General features: G+C 46.0%; 1 protein-coding gene and 1 pseudogene across 2 annotated transcripts in view; both read right to left on the bottom strand.

Annotated features, from left to right (window-relative positions):
* LOC134969293 (serine/threonine-protein kinase D1-like) overlaps positions 1-25,023 on the bottom strand; it is a 302,224-nt gene that overhangs the window by 245,837 nt on the left and 31,364 nt on the right. The gene's annotated exons all lie outside the window — the stretch shown is intronic.
* On the bottom strand, positions 9,448-9,566 carry LOC134971561 (5S ribosomal RNA; annotated as a pseudogene).

Raw genomic sequence — 25,023 nt, 5'->3', positions numbered from 1 at the left:
TTGAGGTTCCAAAATTAGGGAAAGATCAAGATCCACTTCCACCTCGTGCTGAAGCTGCTGCCACTAGTCATGGCCGAGACGATGAAATGCCAGCAACGTCGTCTGCCAAGGCCGATGCCCAATGTCATAGTACAGAGCATGTCAAATCCAAAACACCAAATATCAGTAAAAAAAGGACTCCAAAACCTAAAATAAAATTGTCGGAGGAGAAGCGTAAACTTGCCAATATGCCATTTACCACACGGAGTGGCAAGGAACGGCTGAGGCCCTGGCCTATGTTCATGGCTAGTGGTTCAGCTTCACATGAGGATGGAGGCACTCAGCCTCTCGCTAGAAAAATGAAAAGACTCAAGCTGGCAAAAGCAGTAGCACCGCAAAGAACTGTGCGTTCTTCGAAATCCCAAATCCACAAGGAGAGTCCAATTGTGTCGGTTGCGATGCCTGACCTTCCCAACACTGGACGTGAAGAGCATGCGCCTTCCACCATTTGCACACCCCCTGCAAGTGCTGGAAGGAGCACCCGCAGTCCAGTTCCTGATAGTCAGATTGAAGATGTCAGTGTTGAAGTACACCAGGATGAGGAGGATATGGGTGTTGCTGGCGCTGGGGAGGAAATTGACCAGGAGGATTCTGATGGTGAGGTGGTTTGTTTAAGTCAGGCACCCGGGGAGACACCTGTTGTCCGTGGGAGGAATATGGCCGTTGACATGCCTGGTGAAAATACCAAAAAAATCAGCTCTTCGGTGTGGAACTATTTCAACAGAAATGCGGACAACAGGTGTCAAGCCGTGTGTTCCCTTTGTCAAGCTGTAATAAGTAGGGGTAAGGACGTTAACCACCTCGGAACATCCTCCCTTATACGTCACCTGCAGCGCATTCATAATAAGTCAGTGACAAGTTCAAAAACTTTGGGTGACAGCGGAAGCAGTCCACTGACCAGTAAATCCCTTCCTCTTGTAACCAAGCTCGCGCAAACCACCCCACCAACTCCCTCAGTGTCAATTTCCTCCTTCCCCAGGAATGCCAATAGTCCTGCAGGCAATGTCACTGGCAATTCTGACGAGTCCTCTCCTGCCTGGGATTCCTCCGATGCATCCTTGCGTGTAACGCCTACTGCTGCTGGCGCTGCTGTTGTTGCTGCTGGGAGTCGATGGTCATGCCAGAGGGGAAGTCGTAAGCCCACTTGTACTACTTCCAGTAAGCAATTGACTGTTCAACAGTCCTTTGCGAGGAAGATGAAATATCACAGCAGTCATCCTGCTGCAAAGCGGATAACTGAGGCCTTGACAACTATGTTGGTGTTAGACGTGCGTCCGGTATCCGCCGTTAGTTCACAGGGAACTAGACAATTTATTGAGGCAGTGTGCCCCCGTTACCAAATACCATCTAGGTTCCACTTCTCTAGGCAGGCGATACCGAGAATGTACACGGACGTCAGAAAAAGACTCACCAGTGTCCTAAAAAATGCAGTTGTACCCAATGTCCACTTAACCACGGACATGTGGACAAGTGGAGCAGGGCAGGGTCAGGACTATATGACTGTGACAGCCCACTGGGTAGATGTATGGACTCCCGCCGCAAGAACAGCAGCGGCGGCACCAGTAGCAGCATCTCGCAAACGCCAACTCTTTCCTAGGCAGGCTACGCTTTGTATCACCGGTTTCCAGAATACGCACACAGCTGAAAACCTCTTACGGCAACTGAGGAAGATCATCGCGGAATGGCTTACCCCAATTGGACTCTCCTGTGGATTTGTGGCATCGGACAACGCCAGCAATATTGTGTGTGCATTAAATATGGGCAAATTCCAGCACGTCCCATGTTTTGCACATACCTTGAATTTGGTGGTGCAGAATTATTTAAAAAACGACAGGGGCGTGCAAGAGATGCTGTCGGTGGCCAGAAAAATTGCGGGACACTTTCGGCGTACAGGCACCACGTACAGAAGACTGGAGCACCACCAAAAACTACTGAACCTGCCCTGCCATCATCTGAAGCAAGAAGTGGTAACGAGGTGGAATTCAACCCTCTATATGCTTCAGAGGTTGGAGGAGCAGCAAAAGGCCATTCAAGCCTATACAATTGAGCACGATATAGGAGGTGGAATGCACCTGTCTCAAGCGCAGTGGAGAATGATTTCAACGTTGTGCAAGGTTCTGATGCCCTTTGAACTTGCCACACGTGAAGTCAGTTCAGACACTGCCAGCCTGAGTCAGGTCATTCCCCTCATCAGGCTTTTACAGAAGAAGCTGGAGACATTGAAGGAGGAGCTAACACGGAGCGATTCCGCTAGGCATGTGGGACTTGTGGATGGAGCCCTTAATTCGCTTAACAAGGATTCACGGGTGGTCAATCTGTTGAAATCAGAGCACTACATTTTGGCCACCGTGCTCGATCCTAGATTTAAAGCCTACCTTGGATCTCTCTTTCCGGCAGACACAAGTCTGCTGGGGTTGAAAGACCTGCTGGTGAGAAAATTGTCAAGTCAAGCGGAACGCGACCTGTCAACATCTCCTCCTTCACATTCTCCCGCAACTGGGGGTGCGAGGAAAAGGCTCAGAATTCCGAGCCCACCCGCTGGCGGTGATGCAGGGCAGTCTGGAGCGACTGCTGATGCTGACATCTGGTCCGGACTGAAGGACCTGACAACGATTACGGACATGTCGTCTACTGTCACTGCATATGATTCTCTCACCATTGAAAGAATGGTGGAGGATTATATGAGTGACCGCATCCAAGTAGCCACGTCACACAGTCCATACTTATACTGGCAGGAAAAAGAGGCAATTTGGAGGCCATTGCACAAACTGGCTTTATTCTACCTAAGTTGCCCTCCCACAAGTGTGTACTCCGAAAGAGTGTTTAGTGCCGCCGCTCACCTTGTCAGCAATCGGCGTACGAGGTTACATCCAGAAAATGTGGAGAAGATGATGTTCATTAAAATGAATTATAATCAATTCCTCCGCGGAGACATTGACCAGCAGCAATTGCCTCCACAAAGTACACAGGGAGCTGAGATGGTGGATTCCAGTGGGGACGAATTGATAATCTGTGAGGAGGGGGATGTACACGGTGATATATCGGAGGGAGATGATGAGGTGGACATCTTGCCTCTGTAGAGCCAGTTTGTGCAAGGAGAGATTAATTGCTTCTTTTTTGGGGGGGGTCCAAACCAACCCGTCATATCAGTCACAGTCGTGTGGCAGACCCTGTCACTGAAATGATGGGTTGGTTAAAGTGTGCATGTCCTGTTTTGTTTATACAACATAAGGGTGGGTGGGAGGGCCCAAGGACAATTCCATCTTGCACCTCTTTTTTCTTTTATTTTTCTTTGCGTCATGTGCTGTTTGGGGAGGGTTTTTTGGAAGGGACATCCTGCGTGACACTGCAGTGCCACTCCTAAATGGGCCCGGTGTTTGTGTCGGCCACTAGGGTCGCTAATCTTACTCACACAGTCAGCTACCTCATTGCGCCTCTTTTTTTCTTTGCGTCATGTGCTGATTGGGGAGGGTTTTTTGGAAGGGACATCCTGCGTGACACTGCAGTGCCACTCCTAAATGGGCCCGGTGTTTGTGTCGGCCACTAGGGTCGCTAATCTTACTCACACAGTCAGCTACCTCATTGCGCCTCTTTTTTTCTTTGCGTCATGTGCTGATTGGGGAGGGTTTTTTGGAAGGGACATCCTGCGTGACACTGCAGTGCCACTCCTAAATGGGCCCGGTGTTTGTGTCGGCCACTAGGGTCGCTAATCTTACTCACACAGTCAGCTACCTCATTGCGCCTCTTTTTTTCTTTGCGTCATGTGCTGATTGGGGAGGGTTTTTTGGAAGGGACATCCTGCGTGACACTGCAGTGCCACTCCTAAATGGGCCCGGTGTTTGTGTCGGCCACTAGGGTCGCTAATCTTACTCACACAGTCAGCTACCTCATTGCGCCTCTTTTTTTCTTTGCGTCATGTGCTGATTGGGGAGGGTTTTTTGGAAGGGACATCCTGCGTGACACTGCAGTGCCACTCCTAAATGGGCCCGGTGTTTGTGTCGGCCACTAGGGTCGCTAATCTTACTCACACAGTCAGCTACCTCATTGCGCCTCTTTTTTTCTTTGCGTCATGTGCTGATTGGGGAGGGTTTTTTGGAAGGGACATCCTGCGTGACACTGCAGTGCCACTCCTAAATGGGCCCGGTGTTTGTGTCGGCCACTAGGGTCGCTTATCTTACTCACACAGTCAGCTACCTCATTGCGCCTCTTTTTTTCTTTGCGTCATGTGCTGATTGGGGAGGGTTTTTTGGAAGGGACATCCTGCGTGACACTGCAGTGCCACTCCTAGATGGGCCAGGTGTTTGTGTCGGCCACTAGTGTCGCTTAGCTTAGTCATCCAGCGACCTTGGTGCAAATTTTAGGACTAAAAATAATATTGTGAGGTGTGAGGTATTCAGAATAGACTGAAAATGAGTGGAAATTATGGTTTTTGAGGTTAATAATAATATGGGATCAAAATGACCCCCAAATTCTATGATTTAAGCTGTTTTTTAGTGTTTTTTAAAAAAAACACCCGAATCCAAAACACACCCGAATCCGACAAAAAAAATTCGGTGAGGTTTTGCCAAAACGCGGTCGAACCCAAAACACGGCCGCGGAACCGAACCCAAAACCAAAACACAAAACCCGAAAAATTTCAGGCGCTCATCTCTACTAATTATGTGGTGCCTCTGATTTTGATTATAAATATTTTAAATATTTAAAATCACCTGACCCCGATACTAAGGCCAAGCTGTACATCGAAAGTAGGATTCTAAACATGCTGCTGCTGCTAATCACAAGGGTCTTGTACATTCATGTGATTGTTAACGATACGGATGCATGCACAAAATCCTATATAAAAAACGGCTAACACTGCTCCTCACCTCGGTGGGGGGATACAAGTGTTGTTCGGCCACTAGATTGTGTCCGACGGAGTAATTTAAGTGTTGCTCCATTTGGACGCACATAGCCGTCGTACCTGACATTACCGTTATGTTGTACCGTCATTTTGATAAGCTGGTAACTAGTAGTGTCATAATTTGAGTAGTGTAATGAGCAAAGGGCGGAGAATTGGTGCCAGCTCTGAGCAGGGTCCCCAGCAGTACAGAGGGGGTCATTCAGATCTGATTGCTGCTGTGCGTTTTCGTACAGCGGGCGATCAGGTCATAACAGTTCGCACAGGTGTTCGCAAGGTGATTGACAGGTAGAAGCTGCTTGTGGGTGGTAACTGACCGTTTACTGGGAGTGTTCGGGTAAACGCAGACGTGCCCAAGCGTTTTCACGGAGGGTGTCTGACGTTAGCTCCGGCCACGATCAGCCTGATTCAATCGCACTGGAAGAGTAAGTCCTGGGCTGCGCAGAGACTGCACACACAGAATTTTAGCAGTTCGGCGTACACATAGCATTGCACACTTGCACGGCAAAAATACACTCTCCCTGGAGGCGGCGACTATCTGAACGCAGGATAACAAAAAACGCAGCCCAGTGATCAGGTCTGAATGACCTCCTGAGTACTGACGTGAGACGCCTCTCAAACCGATGCATGAAGTCCCAAGCCTTGGATGGAGATAAAGTCGATGGAGATAAAATACTAGCTTATCGGCTCCTAACTGCCATGCTACAGGCTGTGTTGGAAAAATGGACACTGTCGACTGTCGGGAGTTTAATCACTCGGTATCCCGGCGTCGACATGGTGACCGCCGGGATCCCGAGCGGTGGTCACATGACTGCATCCCGATTGGCTGGTATTTTATCTCCGTATACTTTTCCTCCATCCACAACTTAGTAAATAGACCCCTTAATCTCTTGTTTTTTACTCTGGAAAGTACCGGTACCTTGAATTTTGCTCAGTGGGCCAGTCTTCAGATGCCGAGTACCTGTCAACCAGTGACCATCAAAGTGTCATTAGCCAGGTCAGATAATCACCAGTGGTACAAGACATACACATGTGTGTAACAGCAGCTACTGTGTTGAGTGTACATGTGCTTTAGTGAGTTATATGCAACAGAGTTTCAGAGTCTGATCGATGGTTATTTTTCTAAAATAAAGCTCAGTGTCATATGTGCACACCATGTATCTTAATAAGTCTGATGTGCAGGTGCACCGATGGGGTGCCCTCTTTTTTATCAGCACATGATTTTAGTACATATATAAGCAAATTTGTTTATGTTTGTTGCGTTTAGATACAACACCACAGCTCTGTGGATAGGATACAATAATATTATTTGATGTATTTCATGTACAAAGCAAAATTAAGCTGATAATGGACTCCTAAGCATACAATATGTAGATCACGTCTGTATTCTTCAGCTTTGCATTTATAGAATTAGGCACAGTTTACTTTTAGTGACCTTTCACTTAACGCATCTGTCTTCTCCCCTGTGAACTGGATACAATAATAGTCAGAGAACAGCTTATACCCCTTTCACACCGCAGCTTGTACCCGGTAATTTTCCGTTTTTACTGGCTTCCTAAACGGTTCGAGCTGCGATGTGAAAGGGTCACCTTCAATTTACCGTTTACAAAATATCGGTATTTTGAAACGGTAAAAAAGCAGGGTCCTACCTGTTTCAGACCCGTTTAATTGTGCAGTGTGAAAGGGTCTGAAATGGTATTTACAAGCCCCAGAAGGTGATAGGCTGTCTCCATGTGTGATCTCACCAGGCAGAAGCAGGAAATAAACATTTAAAATGACAACCACTGTTTTGTATGGGTGAAACGGGTTCAGTGTGAAAGGTACCAAAACGGTAATGAAATGGTAATATACTGGTTACAACATGCGATGTGAAGGGGGTTTAACTGCTCAGACCCGTTTTAAGAACCGTTTAAAGAACCGTTTCAAAAGCAGGTTTTGCGATGTGAAAGCAGCATTAGTGTAATAATATCCTAGTCCTACGACACTGTTTGTTGGGGATGGAATCGGATGACTGGCGTTTGGAAGACCGCCGGTCACCATACCAACACTGGGATCCCGTCTATCTGATGGCCAGCGGGGGGAGCGCAACAAAGCTCTTTGCGGGCTCGGTGACTCACTGCGCTCGCCACAAAGTCTATTCCCACTCTATAGGTGTCATGGATACCCACGAGTGGGAATAGTCCCTGTTGGTCGGCATATAGACCAGCGGGCTTGTCAGGGTTCAGTAAGCCGGCCCCGGTATTGTGACCGGCGGTCTCTTGACCGCTTCCCGTTTGTTTGTATAAACATTAATAGTGAGTCAGAAAGATTCTTGTTCGAGTGTAATGTCATGCGGCCACCCTGCCACTGCAACCATGTTGGGAGCACATCCTTCCGGGATGCGACCGCAAAATGCCAGCCCGCGCACGTGCATTGCACCGATGAACATGCGCATTACAGCTCCGGATGGGAGAATGTGAACGCAACGCATCTCCGACCCATGCTGAATAAGGTCCTTAATACATACATAGATAAATTATTTCAGGCCTACCCTTCTCTGCACATAAAACATATGTGTCTGGCTCTACAAGATCTAACCTCAAACAGGCACCTGAAAAAACCTAACACACCACAACAGGGGTGTGATACAGACGATAGACATTATAAAGATCGACACCATAGGTTTGACAGTCAAAAGGTCGACAGGGTCAAAAGGTCAACAGGGTCAAAAGGGCAACACAAGAAAGTTTTATGTTTTTAAACATATTTCGCCAAATTTGCTGTAATGCGTCCCCTCTCTGGCTCGCTTTGCTCGCTGCGCTTCCGGCTCGGTGGCTCACACCACTCCGCTTCGCTCGCCACAACATTACTAAAGTTGAAAGTTTGTGACGCGAATAGTAAATGCAGCAAAAGTTGTAAAAACATGAAAAAACACTAAAAACGTGTTGACCAAATGTGTGTTGACCTTTTTCATGTTGACCTTTTGACCCTGTCCACATTTTGACTGTCGACCATTTGACTATGTCAACCTATTGACTGTCGACCATTTACTGTAACTATCAAACAAGCAGGCACAGAACTCCATGAAAAAGGCTTTTTTCCATACATTTCCTTACTGCACATGCGTAAAATGCTAGGAAAAGGGCTGCCATGCCATGTTCCCAGTGATTTGTTGAGATGTTCTACTTTGGAGCACTTGTGCACCACACACACTGCACTCATTGGCCCTCATTCCGAGTTGTTCGCTCGCTAGTGGTTTTCGCAACGGAGCGATTAGTCGCAAACTGCGCATGCGCAATGTTCGCAGTGCGTCTGCGCCAAGTAAATTTGCCAAAAAGTTAGGTATTTTACTCACGGCTTAACGAAGAAATTTCTTCGCTCTGGTGATCGGAGTGTGATTGACAGGAAGTGGGTGTTTCTGGGCGGAAACTGGTCGTTTTATGGGTGTGTGCGGAAAAACGCTGCAGTTTCTGGGAAAAACGCAGGAGTGGCTGGAGAAACGGGGTAGTGTCTGGGCAAACGCTGGGTGTGTTTGTGACGTCAAACCTGGAACAAAACTGACTGAACTGATCGCAGTGGCAGAGTAAGTCCCGAGCTACTCAGAAACTGCAAAGAAATTTCTATTCGCAATTATGCAAATCTTTCGTTCACAATTCTGCTAAGCTAAGATTCACTCCCAGTAGGCGGCGGCTTAGCGTGTGCAAAGCTGCTAAAAGCAGCTAGCGAGCGAACAACTCGGAATGAGGGCCATTATACAGTATACACACCACTGACATTAAGGTACACCACACTGTTCTGGTTCTGAACAACAAAAAGTGGTAATGGGTGGGGGTTTTTGGGATCTGCACTGGACCAGATTGTAAAGAAAGAGACAAATGTCATACAATTTTTAAACCAAATGAGGCAAAAATAGCAAGAATAGTGACCAACATGAGGCTACCGACTTTGCCTTTGGGGCTTTTAGGGTAGAACTGGGTTGGCGGTGCTCCCAGACATTAGTTCAGATCAAACTATGAAAGGGTTGTTTTGCAGAGAAGCAAAAGAAGGACTGTTATGTGTCTCTCTGGGGCACACTTTGTTTAAATAGACTGATAGATAAATTTGTGAGAGTTAAACAATGTATATGCAAAGATAAAACTTAACTTTTAATTTTTTTAATTTTTTAAACAGACGAAAACAATGTTAAAAATGTTGCTGTGTATCTCAGCAAAATTGATTAAGACAAGTATTAAATATAAATAAAGTGATATGTTACTCACTGGATGTACCGTAGGTGGCAGAAGATTTGTCTGCACACCCACTGGATATTGAGCGAGTGTTAATGTTCGACGTTTGTCAAAAGCGAAAATATAGAAAATCTTGTTATCTCCATCCACTTATGAATAGATATACACCTGTATATTCATAAGAGAGATTCAAGATGAACCGGCTTTTGTGAATCCGGACTCCTTGTGGACTGGTCAGCTAAGGTAAGTATGCTGCAAAGATTGCTGGTGATGGATTTTACTGATCAGCAGACGGTATGTCCCTTATTACTACAGTACCCAGTATTCCCAGAGGGTCACCCTTTCTGGTACTAACCAGACCCAATGCTGCTTGGCTTCCAAGATCAGACGAGATCGGGCATGTCCAGCATGGTATGACTGTAGAAAGTCAGGTAAGTGCCTATCTGCTGGGGGGAGGGCTGCTGCTGCTTGAGCTGATTAGGACAAATGAATCCGATAGATAACGCCAAATATTTGCCCAAGTGGCAGCTTGGAAGAGAGACACCCCAATTTAGTTGAGTGAAATGGGTGCAAAATGATTTGTTTCTCTCATGGGAAATCCCCAAAAAAAGGAATTCGGATAAGAACAAATACCAAATTTCCCACAAAGAAATTGTGGTATGGCATTAAACAAAATGGTATGTCCTCATTGCTGAATTATATCATGTGATTGAAGATACCGTAAGGATTCACCCTTATGTCAATTTCCAAAAGCTCATTGAATGTATTAGAAAAACATGAACAATGAATATATCAATGCAGTAATATAGCCTGAGTAAATGGTCAGGAAATATCAAAGTTGCAAATGTGTTCTCGAAATAATACAGAAATAATATATACTGAAAAATGCAATTTCACAAAGAATGCAGCACATAAGGCTGCCTAAACTACTATCTGTATGCTGCATAGAAAAAAACAATTGTGTTACAGTGATCACAGAAATAAATTGCTGAATATCTTGTGAAAATAGTGGCTCATAAAATAACATGAACATTCACATAGAATCCAGCACATGGGCTGCCTTGGCAGCTGTCTGTCTGTTATAGAAAAATACAATTGTATTTAAATACTCATCACAATGATGAATTAATAAATAAGTTGCAGAATAAGTTGCAGAAATAACATACGCTGACTCAAATAACACAATGAAAATACACATAGACTCCAGCACACAAGCTGAAAAAGCAGCTATCTGTCTATTGAAGAAAGATACAACTATATTTAAACAATTGTAACAATTTGTAAAGACAGAATGTATATGAATAAATACTGGCAATAGAATTGCAAAAGCAAATCTCTCCTGCTGCAGGGATGTGTGTAATCCATGAATTGACTGACTGAGCTGGTAGCTCTGACTCTGAAAATAATAGCTTAAATGCACAAATAGCAAGCTAATGAGTTGTTTCCCTGCACTGGGTAAATGCCCAGTGTGTATATACAATAACCAAGGAAGACGTCAGTCAGCAAAACTGGTTACTATGGAAACAGTCCCGTCCATGCAGCATGCACAGAGTGGATGAAACTTCTCCCCTGTACCGAAGCTGGGCACAAGGGGATTGGGACCTAACCGGAGGGCTGATGCCGGCTGCAGAGAGCGATGCTATACTTGCTGTGTGTGAGCTGGAGGGGAGTCCGCCCGTCGGAGCTCCGTTACGGAGGTCCCGGAAGTCGGGTGCCGGACCGGAAGTGACTCGCGTTTCGCTGGGGGGAGCTTGTTCCCATGATCGTCTTTAAACAAAGTGTGCCCCAGAGAGACACATAACAGTCCCTCTTTTGCTTCTCTGCAAAACAACCCTTTCAACAAAAAGTGGTGTTTTGCTGCTTCTGTGATGCGAATAGCATTTGGCCACACCCATTTTTTGGCGCACACAGTACCTATAAGACATTTTTTCTACTTGCACCACTGGGTTTGGCAGACCCAAAATCCCTGACGCTGTGTTAGTGCTGTACTTGTAGTGTACAACAAAGACCACAACCAAGCAACAAAATTGGGGAGGTAGTTACGTGACTGGCGGGGTCACAATACCGATACCAGGAATCCCGCCCCCTTACTGTCCCGATAGTTTACACTTATAAAGCGGTAATATAACCTGTGGCGAGCGCAGCAGAGTGATGAGCACAGAGAGCCCTGTAAGGGGTTTCGTTCAGCTCACCACCAACCCTCCCCACTGGGCATCTAAAAGCTGAGATCTCGGCGTCGGTATGGTGACCGGCGGTCTACTGACCGCTGGTCACGCATACCCAACCCCAAAATTGCAGCTGTCTTATATAGATAAAGTAATATACAGTATTTAGAGGGTAATTCAGACCTGATTGCTGTTGTGCGAATTCACAAGGCTGTCGATTAACGATCGACTGCACATGCAAAAAGATCCTGCTTCTTTTTTGATTGCTAGGCGTACGCAAGTTGATTGACAGGAAGCAGACATTTGGGGGTGGTAACTGGCTGTTTTCTGGGAGTGTCAGTAAGAACGCAGGCGTTCCCAAGCATTTTCAGGGAAAGTATGTGACGTCAGCTCTGGCCCGATCTGCCTGTTTCTACCGCACTGTAGGAGTCAGTCCTGGGCTATGCACAGACTGGAAAAAACATTCAATGGTGAGTTGCGAATGGATTTGCAGCTGACCGGCGTTTGCAAAGCTTTTTGCACGGCGTACGCAGACTTGCACGGGGTGGGTATTCACTCTGTCTTGGTGGCGACTATCTGATCACAAACCTCTGTAAATTTGCAGAGGAGTGATCAGGTATGAATTAGGCCCTAAGATCCAAAAGAGTAGGAAGAAGCCAATCACTTAAAGTAATGTGGACAAAGATATTTTTTCTCATATAACTTATGTCTGATTTAGCAATAGCTGTAATCAAACAGTATAATTTTGTTTTACAGATTATATGAAATAATTGTGGATATGTTTAGAGTGTGTCATGTGCAGCATCAGCAAATCTGTCAATTCTGCTTTCAGCATTGGTCAAGCACCTGGATGCTGCTCCTGCTCTCTCTTCTTTGTACTCAGGTTGTTCCTGGTAACTAGGATACTAGCTGCACAGCTGATGTGATGTTAACTAATATTACTAATGTTTTGCTAGTTATTCTTATGACTTACCTCTGCATCAGTTTGTGGAACTATAGGTCACAGCTAACTCCTGCATAGTTGTTTCCCAGTGCCTCAGCTCCTGCATTTAGCAACTGACTCCACAGGTGTCTGCATCTGGTTACCTGAAATCCTACTATTCAGCATGTCAGCCTGCTCAGTCTGCAGTGCAGTTACCTGAAATCCTACTATTCAGCATGTCAGCCTGCTCAGTCTGCATTGCAGCTGCATGATATATCAATTACTGGGGGGCCTGTCTGGTGCTCTCAGCTAATTGGTCCAGCCTGTTCTTTTAAGCCTCTCAATCCCAAGATGCTTTGCCAGTTATAGCTAATGCTTCCAGTGTTCAGCTCCATGGTTCATGTGCCTGGTTCCAGCTATCTGTCCAGTGGACACTTTGCCTTGTTCCAGCATTATTGCAGCTTCTCCACCTGCTGATGTTCCCTAGATTACCGACTTCGGTCTACCCCATTTACCTGTATTTATCCCAGTCTGTCTGTGTACCGCTACCTCCTATACATCTCGAAGTGTTACCCGCTAACGAACCATCTCCATGGCATTAGTATACCATCTGGCCGTGAGTTCCCCGCCACCTTCTCCAGTTCCCATTTGTGCCTGTGTGTTACTGCGGTCCTGCTGCTAATGTCTGAAATACTCGAACATCATCTTTGCTATAACCCTAGTCCAGCTCAGGTACTAAGTGACCCAGACAGAGGGTCGTGACCTGCACGTTGAGTGCCGCGAAGACCATATCCCATTGCGGAGCTCTCTGGTGAAGACCTCCCGGTGTGCTAGACTGGGCGCCTCTGGTCTGGGTAACGTCAACTGCTTGGTACCTGACCCCAAGTTCCAGTTTCTGCACTAAGTGTCTGACATTCAGCCAGTCTCTGACATTATAACTGGCCATTCACTGAATAGCAAGAGGGGTCCTGCTCCGGTCCAGCAAAATCCAGTCCGGTCCAGCCAAGTTCATTCCACTCCGGTCCAATCCACTCCGGTTCAGCCAAATCCAGTCTGGTCCAGGCAAATCTAGTCCGGTCCAGTCAAATCCATTCTGCTCTAGTCCAGCCCACTCCGCTTCAGGCAAGTCAATTCAAGTCAAGCCATGTCAGTCAAGCCATGTCTAATCCGGTCCAGTCTTCCATGTCAAGTCAGAATCCAGAAAGTGAATCTGGTCAGATTCTGCAAAGTGAAAGTCTGTGAAGATATGCTTAACCTTTTGTCACAAGCCTTTCTAGGGCTCTCCATTCGTGTAGATGCTCTGCAGCAACAAATTCCTGCACGCAAAAAAAATCTATCAACTCCAATCTTTATCAGTCATGTGGACAAAGAGTAAAGGCCACCTCTCAAGATGACTGTTCATTGTCTCCTCAGTTGCCAGCAGTGGGAGTCCTGAACAACTGAGGATGTTGCAGTCTTTTACAGCAATTGTTTAAACCATGTTCTGAAATTAATGGTTTACTTTCAGAAATGATTGGAAGTTCTTTGGATGCCATGAGAGTCGCTTCCATTTTTAAAGAAGCAGAAGAGGCCGCCGACTCTGGTTCCGCTAGTTGCGGCGTCACTCCTCCAGAGGTGATGGAAAGGAGTTTCCAGAGTTTTCGACACACTAAACTGTCAGAGGCTGAGCGCCAGCGACGAATGGAGATCCTGCTTTACCTATATTGCGGGAACGCAAGTCACTTCATAAAGAATTGCTCGCTCCGCAGGTCAGGGAAAAGTGACAATGCTCAATTAATTAAGGTCCAGGCCAATAAGTCATCTCTAACGGTCCATTCAGACTCCCCAATTTCCATTGAAAGTGCCAAAGGTTCCCTAAAGGAGAGTCCAGCCTACAACTGGGGTCCTTTGACCTGAAGCCCCAAGTTAAGACTTGGGAACCAATTGATGGTTTGTGAATCCCACTATTCCATGGTAATCCCTGGTTCTTCGACCCTAGGAAGTACATCCAACACTGCAGCCCCAGGAGGGGGCCCTGAGTGTCCAGCCCCAGGAGGGGTCTCCGAGTGTTCATCCCCAGGGGGAGTATCCAGCCCAGTAACCCCAGGAGGGCCATCTGTCTCGCCATGTACCATCCGATGTTCAGACCCCAGATGGGGAGAGCTATGTTCCTGCCTCAGAAGATGAACCCCTTTCTTTATCCTCAAGTGAGGCATCCGACTTCATGATCAATGATTTGATCCCTGGAGGGGAAGTCAATATTCAGGCCTTAGAAGTTTCTGCGTATGGCTTGACCCCAGGAGGGGTAGCTGATATTTTAACTGCAGAAGGAGCATCCAAGCCTGGAGCTCCTGAGGGAGCATATGATTGCATAGTCCTAGAAAGAGCATTGGATTCTGCAGCTCCTGAGAGTGCATCAGAATTACCTGAAACCCATGGAAGGAAGGTTCCTCTGAAGAAGGGAGTTCCAACCAAGATCCCAGAAGGGGTGACTCCAGTTGAGGCCTCTGAAAAGAGGATTCTAGTCATGACCCTTGAAGAAGTAGCTCCTGTCGTGACCTCAGTAGGGGAAATTCCAGCCGAGACCTCAAAAGCTGTGATTCCAGCCGAGACCTTTGAAGGGAAATTATCTGTCCAGACCTCTGAAAAGAGGATTCAAGTAGTGAACCTTGAAAAGGTAATTCCTGTCATGACCCCTACAGGGGAGATTCCATCCGAAACCCCAAGAGGGGTAATTCAAGTCGATACTTCTGAAGGAATAATTCCAGCCAAGATCTCTGAAGCGAGAATCCCAGTCAAGACCCCTGTAAGGGGAATTCCTGTCTTGACCCTTGAAGAGGAAAGTCCTATTGAGATCTCAGGAGAGGAAACTCCTGTTGTGACTCCAGAGGGAGGCATTTCAGTCAGGACCCTCGGGGGAGTTAATGCTGTCGAGTCCCTTGAAGGGAGAATTCCAACCGTGACCCCAGGAGGAGTAGTTCATGCTTTGTCCTTAGCAAGGACTTCTGAAAAGACTTCTGATCTAGCTTCCAACCCTGTAAAATCTGGGAAGAAACTCCAACCACAAAGTTTACAGATTCCTCCTAAAGAACAATATCCAGATCCAACTCTCTTCTCTGGGAAACTGGAAAAGTATCACAAATTAATGTTACAGATTATGGAGACGGCTCCACTCTGTACCTCTCCGACAGAGATTGTGTTATTAATTCTCATGTCTTTCAGAGGGAAGGCAAGAAAATGGGTTAACCAGTTAATCGAGTCCAGTGATCCTGTTCTGCCGAACGTGGAGGCCTTCAGCCGGGCAGTGATCAGGAAGTTTGGTGGTCCTGAGTTAGTACCTTCTGAATCTCCTCAGAGTTCTATGTCTTTGAGCAAGAATTCAGGTTCTAACAAGAAAAATCAAGTATATAAGAACCAAGTGTCTAAGGACTGTAAGTCTCAGGTTGTTCACAGCTCAGTGCCATCTTCACCTAGACCACAAGTCCAGATATTAACTGCTGGCTATGCCTCTTTGTCTCCATCCTGTGAAGTTCTGAATAAGCATGACCCACAATATCCAGTGTCCATCCAGTCTGTCATGAATCCTGCCTATGCTAAATCTTCCGTACCATCTATTCCAAAGGAGAAAACCGTAATCCTTCCTTTAGATGTGGACTCTAACTCAGATTACGATTCTGAAACAGATGAAATCTCTCTGGTTGAAGGTACCTTTAGTTCAGATAACACATTTGGAATTACTGTATTCAGACCCACGGTAATCAACCGGGGAAAAAGAAGTCTCGTCTGAGACATTAACTTGTCTTGCTATCCATGTTCTTGTTGTTCTCAGTTCCCCTTGTCCAGGTAGGGTGTCCAGAGTTCACACTTGAAGGGGGGTTACTGTCATGTGCAGCATCAGCAAATCTGTCAGTTCTGCTTTCAGCATTGATCAAGCACCTGGATGCTGCTGCTGCTCTCAAAGAAGAGATTCTTTGTACTCAGGTTGTTCCTGGTAACTAGTTGATGTGGAGTACCTCATTAACTAATATTACTCATGCTTTGCTGGTTATTCTTATGACTTACCTCTGCATCAGTTTGTGGAACTACAGGTCACAGCTAGCTCCTGCATAGTTGTCTCCCAGTGCCTCAGCTCTTGCATTCAGCAAATGACTCCACAGGTGCCTGCATTCTGTAATTACAGCTGGTTACCTGAAATCCTACTACTCAACATGTCAGCCTGCTCAGTCTGTACTGCAGCTACATGATATATCAATAACTGGGGGGCCTGTCTGGTGCTCTCAGCTAATTTGTCCAGCCTGTTCTGGGTACCGTCAACTGCTTGGTACCTGACCCCAAGTTCCAGATTCTGCACCAAGTCTCTGACATTCACCCAGTCTCTGACAGAGTGGTCTGAAGAGAAGCTGCATTGTGTACTGGATACCTTCATCATTAACTGCCACTTATATACAAAACCAAACCAACTCTCAATGGACAGGATGTACTAAAAGTAAAATGTGGTCAAAAGTTCTTGGAATTTGGGTGCATTTCCTATATGTACCAAGCTCTTGAATGCAATACATTCCAGAGCTTAGACCTGTTGGGTTACGCCATCTTTATGTGGCATTACCCAATAGAAGCCTATGGGCTTCTCTTTGCATTTTCCCTTCAGAGGGATCTAATTGGATCCCTCCTAGCAGCCCTGCAGCCGTCGCACCACAATGCACATGTGCGGTAGGACCTCTGGGTCCTAAACCTGGAAGCTATTCTATCGCAAAAGACAGCTCTCATCGAGAGGGTTGTGCTTTGCGTATTTCTAGGGACTGTATATATCAGCATTAATAACACCAGTATGAACACGATAAAGACTCGGGATGTATTGCATTGCGGATGGGACATTTAGTACATCCCGCCCAATAGGTGATATTCATTTCCGCCCAAATAATTTGTGACGCAAGCATTAAAATTAGCAAACTGGCATCATATTTAGGAATAACCTGTGTAATCCATAGTAAATATTTATTTTTAATAATAACCAGATGCAGTGAGACTTCTGATCCGAGAGGACTTGCTGCTGAAGAGTGCGTATTACTGGAATGCATGGAATCTCTACTGCATTTTATAATTACCTCATTTTACAAATGAGTAACCAAAATATCCCGCAATGCACGGGTTAAAGGGGATCCGGACTGAAAGTCGACAGTAACTAGGTCGACAATGTCTAGGTCGACCACCATTGGTCGACAGTAACTAGGTTGACAGGGTGTATAGGTCGACAGGGTCTTTAGGTCGACATGTTCTAGGTCGACAGGTCAAAAGGTCGACATGAGTTTTTCACAATTTTTTTCTTTTTTTGAACCTTTTAATACTTAACGATCCACGTGGACTACGATTGGAACGGTAATCTGTGCCGAGCAAAGCGGTAGCGGAGCGAAGGCACCATGCCCAAAGCATGGCGAGCGAAGCGAGTCATGCGAGGGGACGCGGTGCACTAATTGGGGTTCCCGGTCACTCTACGAAGAAAATGACACCAAAATAACATTAAAAACTAATGTCGACCTTTTGACCTGTCGACCTAGAACATGTCGACCTAGACACCCTGTCGACCTAGTTACTGTCGACCTAGACATTGTCGACCTAGTTACTGTCGACTTTCAATACCACACCCGGGTTAAAGATGTGCAGCAAACAGGCAAATGAGTAGATAACTTAGCATACACGCCCATATTAGGGAAAATCAATTCTAAAACTGCAAAGTCTAACTTCAAACAGAAAAATGTAAAAGTAATTGAATGTAAATAGTGTTATTACAAGGGTGTAATGCCCTACTCTGCTTTTACCAGGTTAATGCAGCTTGAAAAAGAAATTGCCATGAGGTTTCTCATTGGGTTGTGTTGTGCTGTGTGCACTGAGAATAGAGACAACTATATAATGACAAATACTCAGCTCTGATTGGCATTTTTTTAAACCTTAAAATAGATTTTAGGAAGATCAAAGACAAATATCACATTTCTCACTAAGGCCCTGATTCAGAGGTGAACACTAATCTCGTCCTGACTGTGTCTATGGGCCTAATTCAGACCTGATCACACCTCTGCAAATATGCAGAGGTTTGCGATCAGACAGTCACAGCCCAGACAGAGTGAAAATCCGCGTACGCCGTGCGAAAAGCTTGCCAAATCGGTTCACGACTCACTCACCATCAAATGATTTTTCCAGTCTATGCGGTCTGTGCGTAGCCCAGGACTTACTCCTATAGTGCAAAAAAAAACAGGCTTATAGGGCTGGAGCTGATGTCACAAAAAGTACCCTCATTGAAAATGCTTGGGAATGCCTGCGTTGTTCCTGACACTCCCAGAAGATTTCCAGTTACCACCCCCAAACATTCGCTTCCTGTCAATCAACCTGCGTACTCCTAGCGATCAAAAAAGACACAAGATTTTTTTGCAGTTTGGCCTCGCATCTGCGCATTATGCATTTGTTCATTCAATAATCGGCCGTTTTGCGATTTTGCACAACAGCGATTGTGATACCCTTACAGGTCGACAATGTCTAGGTCGACCACTATTGGTCGACAGTAACTAGGTCGACAGGGTGTCTAGGTCGACAGGGTCTTTAGGTCGACATGTTCTAGGTCGACAGGTCAAAAGGTCGACATGATTTTTTAATGTTATTTTGGTGTCGTTTAACATTGATTACAGCTGAAACTGTCTGTGGGTGCCTTGCAGGACTGGCCCTGGTGGCCGAGACTATGAGGTCATTATCGAGACCTGTGACTCCGATGGACAACAGCCGTTTGCAGTGGCCAGGACGCTGGCAAAAGTAGATCGTGGAAGAGTGCCAGTACGTATCCTTAACCCGCACAGTTATTCTATAAGGCTCTACAAGCACTGCCCTGTAGCGAGGATAATCCAAGTCGACTTTCAGGACATCATGGGACAGAGTGTATTGACCGCCCAACAGGGAACGAGGACAGGAGAGACTGAGTGAAGCAGTGGGACTCCATGGTGGGATGAGATCCAGATCGGAGACTCTGAGACTTCAGCAAGAGAGTGAGAAGGAGTGCTACGGGTGGTGCGAAGAAATGCTAGGCAACGCCAGCAACCAAAGGACAGCAACTTGTGGTGCGCTAGGACCCAGGTGCAGACCTGCAGAGCAGGAGGAATCGAAGCCGCTGATTGGGTGGTGCAGAGCGGGAATAGTAGAAGGCGGAGTTACCATCCAGTGTGTGTGCTCTGAGGTAACAGCGCGGAGAGTGATGCTGCGCTGAGGTGATGCTGAGGAGACAGCAGGAAGTAATGCTGTACGCTGAGGAGAGGGCGGTCGGTCCAGCGTGCGCAGCGGTGAGAGCCCGGTTATGAGAAAGAGCACCGCGGAGAGGAATCATTGCTCCACCTTCAAGAGCATCCCTGCAGACACTGGAGGACGGTGAGGAGTGAGTACTGGAACGAAGGGGCAATGTGTAACCTGTGTCCACCGGTCAGCGTGAGTAGTAAAACGAACAACAAAAACCAGGTTGCGCTTGACAGTCGAAAAAATATGAACATTTATTGTAATAAAAGTATTTACAACAATTCTCCTGGGAGTATAATAAAAACAATTCAATATGACATAATAATCTGCTCAAATAGAATACCCCTGAGCTTTGGTAATTAATTAATTAGAAGGTGCTTTCTATGCAAAGAGTGCCTAATACCTGCCTTTTGGAAAAAGACGCCCTGCTGGCGTTGAAACGCGTTAAGGATACAGGTTATTCTCCCTCATTCCTGTATACCCCTGAGACTATTCTATCACTAAGGATAAGCTGCAGCACAAGCACGGCCACGGAGGCTGCTCATAATTCAGCTCACAGCTAGACACCGGCTATTGGAGTCATCTCATTACTGCAGCTGTGCTCCTTAGCAAAGCCCACCTGGAGCTCTGTGTGAAATTTCAGTTACCACAGCATCACTACCAGTGTGTTTGACTGCAGTTTACAAACACTGCAGACACTCTGTGACTCCATCATCATCTCACCTTTGCACAGTTGAACAACAGAGAGGCTCCTTCTGAGCTGCCCGTGGAAGTCCCGTCGTGCCGCTATTGGTGAGAGCCCGCTGACATCGGGCCGCACAGGTAACAGCTTAGCCGTCCGGGAATTACCAGCATCAGCCGCCAGCGTTTAGGGCTGCATTCCATCTTGGCCCGGCGCTTAGTGCGGACCCTGCTCTCCCGTCCCCATGCAGGGGCATAGCGGCTGACCGAGAAGACATCACTCCGGGCTCTCTCTGCTGTCATCATCACAGTGGGTAATTGTGTATTTGCACAGTCTCATTCTATATCACTCGGACACTGTTTATTTACTTATTCAAGATTTCACATCATTTAAAGATCATTGGAACTGTCACGTGCTGCTATAGATGTAAGACCTTTTTTTGGGACTTTGTTTCCACGGATTAAAAGTTAGTTCATTTTTATTTTTCTGTATACAGACCTGCAGTTCACTTTTTAGTTCACTATTAATGTTACCGATCCCTTTCCAATCATTGGTAGTCCACATTAAACAGCATTAGGCACTCTTTGCATAGAAAGCACCTTCTAATTAATTAATTAATTACCAAAGCTCAGGGGTATTCTATTTGAGCAGATTATTATGTCATATTGAATTGTTTTTATTATACTCCCGGGAGAATTGTTGTAAATACTTTTATTACAATAAATTTTCATATTTTTTCTAGAGATGAGCGGGTTCGGTTTCTCTGAATCCGAACCCGCCAGAACTTCATGTTTTTTTTCACGGGTCCGAGCGACTCGGATCTTCCCGCCTTGCTCGGTTAACCCGAGCGCGCCCGAACGTCATCATGACGCTGTCGGATTCTCGCGAGGCTCGGATTCTATCGCGAGACTCGGATTCTATATAAGGAGCCGCGCGTCGCCGCCATTTTCACACGTGCATTGAGATTGATAGGGAGAGGACGTGGCTGGCGTCCTCTCCATTTAGATTATAAGAGACTGAGAGAGATTTACTGGAGCTGACTAGGAGGAGTACTGTTACTGTAGAAGTGTAGAGACTGAGTGGAGAGAGTTTACTAGTGAGGACAGTGCAGTTTACTTTATAATCCGTTCTCTGCCTGAAAAAAGCGATACACAGCACACAGTGACTCAGTCACATACCATATCTGTGTGCACTGCTCAGGCTCAGGCCAGTGTGCTGCATCATCTATTATCTATATATAATATTATATATATCTGTCTGACTGCTCAGCTCACACAGCTTATAATTGTGGGGGAGACTGGGGAGCACTACTGCAGTGCCAGTTATAGGTTATAGCAGGAGCCAGGAGTACATAATATATTATATAGTGAGTGACCACCAGACACACAGTGCAGTTTATTTAATATATCCGTTCTCTGCCTGAAAAAAGCGATACACACAGTGACTCAGTCAGTCACATACCATATCTGTGTGCACTGCTCAGGCTCAGGCCAGTGTGCTGCATCATCTATTATCTATATATAATATTATATATATCTGTCTGACTGCTCAGCTCACACAGCTTATAATTGTGGGGGAGACTGGGGAGCACTACTGCAGTGCCAGTTATAGGTTATAGCAGGAGCCAGGAGTACATAATATATTATATAGTGAGTGACCACCAGACACACAGTGCAGTTTATTTAATATATCCGTTCTCTGCCTGAAAAAAGCGATACACACAGTGACTCAGTCAGTCACATACCATATCTGTGTGCACTGCTCAGGCTCAGGCCAGTGTGCTGCATCATCTATTATCTATATATAATATTATATATATCTGTCTGACTGCTCAGCTCACACAGCTTATAATTGTGGGGGAGACTGGGGAGCACTACTGCAGTGCCAGTTATAGGTTATAGCAGGAGCCAGGAGTACATAATATATTATATAGTGAGTGACCACCAGACACACAGTGCAGTTTATTTAATATATCCGTTCTCTGCCTGAAAAAAGCGATACACACAGTGACTCAGTCAGTCACATACCATATCTGTGTGCACTGCTCAGGCTCAGGCCAGTGTGCTGCATCATCTATTATCTATATATAATATTATATATATCTGTCTGACTGCTCAGCTCACACAGCTTATAATTGTGGGGGAGACTGGGGAGCACTACTGCAGTGCCAGTTATAGGTTATAGCAGGAGCCAGGAGTACATAATATATTATATAGTGAGTGACCACCAGACACACAGTGCAGTTTATTTAATATATCCGTTCTCTGCCTGAAAAAAGCGATACACACAGTGACTCAGTCAGTCACATACCATATCTGTGTGCACTGCTCAGGCTCAGGCCAGTGTGCTGCATCATCTATATATATTATATATCTGTCTGACTGCTCAGCTCACACAGCTTATAATTGTGGGGGAGACTGGGGAGCACTACTGCAGTGCCAGTTATAGGTTATAGCAGGAGCCAGGAGTACATATTATATTAAAATTAAACAGTGCACACTTTTGCTGCAGGAGTGCCACTGCCAGTGTGACTGACCAGTGACCTGACCACACTGACCACCAGTATAGTTAGTAGTATACTTATATTGTGATTGCCTGAAAAAGTTAAACACTCGTCGTGTGACTTCACTTGTGTGTTTTGTTTTTTTTATTCTATAAAAATAAAACTCATTCTGCTGACAGACAGTGTCCAGCAGGTCCGTCATTATATAATATATAATATATACCTGTCCGGCTGCAGTAGTGATATATATATATATTTTTTATATCATTTATCATCCAGTCGCAGCAGACACAGTACGGTAGTTCACGGCTGTGGCTACCTCTGTGTCTCTGCACTCGGCAGGCAGTCCGTCCATAATTGTAATACCACCTAACCGTGGATTTTTTTCATTCTTCTTTATACATACATAGTTACATAGACATCTTCTCTTTATCAACCAGTCTATATTAGCTGCAGACACAGTACAGTACGGTAGTTCACGGCTGTGGCTACCTCTGTGTCTGCACTCGGCAGGCAGTCCGTCCATAATTGTATATCACCTAACCGTGGTTTTTTTTCATTCTTCTTTATACATACATAGTTACATAGACATCTTCTCTTTATCAACCAGTCTATATTTGCTGCAGACACAGTACAGTACGGTAGTTCACGGCTGTGGCTACCTCTGTGTCTGCACTCGGCAGGCAGTCCGTCCATAATTGTATACCACCTAACCGTGGATTTTTTTCAGTCTTCTTTATACATACATAGTTACATAGACATCTTCTCTTTATCAACTAGTCTATATTAGCTGCAGACACAGTACAGTACGGTAGTTCACGGCTGTGGCTACCTCTGTGTCTGCAGTCGGCAGGCAGTCCATAATTGTATACTAGTATCCATCTCCATTGTTTACCTGAGGTGCCTTTTAGTTGTGCCTATTAAAATATGGAGAACAAAAATGTTGAGGTTCCAAAATTAGGGAAAGATCAAGATCCACTTCCACCTCGTGCTGAAGCTGCTGCCACTAGTCATGGCCGAGACGATGAAATGCCAGCAACGTCGTCTGCCAAGGCCGATGCCCAATGTCATAGTACAGAGCATGTCAAATCCAAAACACCAAATATCAGAAAAAAAAGGACTCCAAAACCTAAAATAAAATTGTCGGAGGAGAAGCGTAAACTTGCCAATATGCCATTTACCACACGGAGTGGCAAGGAACGGCTGAGGCCCTGGCCTATGTTCATGGCTAGTGGTTCAGCTTCACATGAGGATGGAAGCACTCAGCCTCTCGCTAGAAAAATGAAAAGACTCAAGCTGGCAAAAGCAGCACAGCAAAGAACTGTGCATTCTTCGAAATCCCAAATCCACAAGGAGAGTCCAATTGTGTCGGTTGCGATGCCTGACCTTCCCAACACTGGACGTGAAGAGCATGCGCCTTCCACCATTTGCACGCCCCCTGCAAGTGCTGGAAGGAGCACCCGCAGTCCAGTTCCTGATAGTCAGATTGAAGATGTCAGTGTTGAAGTACACCAGGATGAGGAGGATATGGGTGTTGCTGGCGCTGGGGAGGAAATTGACCAGGAGGATTCTGATGGTGAGGTGGTTTGTTTAAGTCAGGCACCCGGGGAGACACCTGTTGTCCGTGGGAGGAATATGGCCGTTGACATGCCAGGTGAAAATACCAAAAAAATCAGCTCTTCGGTGTGGAGGTATTTCACCAGAAATGCGGACAACAGGTGTCAAGCCGTGTGTTCCCTTTGTCAAGCTGTAATAAGTAGGGGTAAGGACGTTAACCACCTCGGAACATCCTCCCTTATACGTCACCTGCAGCGCATTCATCATAAGTCAGTGACAAGTTCAAAAACTTTGGGTGACAGCGGAAGCAGTCCACTGACCAGTAAATCCCTTCCTCTTGTAACCAAGCTCACGCAAACCACCCCACCAACTCCCTCAGTGTCAATTTCCTCCTTCCCCAGGAATGCCAATAGTCCTGCAGGCCATGTCACTGGCAATTCTGACGAGTCCTCTCCTGCCTGGGATTCCTCCGATGCATCCTTGCGTGTAACGCCTACTGCTGCTGGCGCTGCTGTTGTTGCCGCTGGGAGTCGATGGTCATCCCAGAGGGGAAGTCGTAAGCCCACTTGTACTACTTCCAGTAAGCAATTGACTGTTCAACAGTCCTTTGCGAGGAAGATGAAATATCACAGCAGTCATCCTACTGCAAAGCGGATAACTGAGGCCTTGACAACTATGTTGGTGTTAGAAGTGCGTCCGGTATCCGCTGTTAGTTCACAGGGAACTAGACAATTTATTGAGGCAGTGTGCCCCCGTTACCAAATACCATCTAGGTTCCACTTCTCTAGGCAGGCGATACCGAGAA

This window comes from Pseudophryne corroboree, chromosome 11 (genome assembly GCF_028390025.1).
Source record: "Pseudophryne corroboree isolate aPseCor3 chromosome 11, aPseCor3.hap2, whole genome shotgun sequence".
Lineage (NCBI taxonomy): Eukaryota > Metazoa > Chordata > Amphibia > Anura > Myobatrachidae > Pseudophryne > Pseudophryne corroboree.
This window is presented reverse-complemented; position numbering and strand designations above follow the sequence as displayed.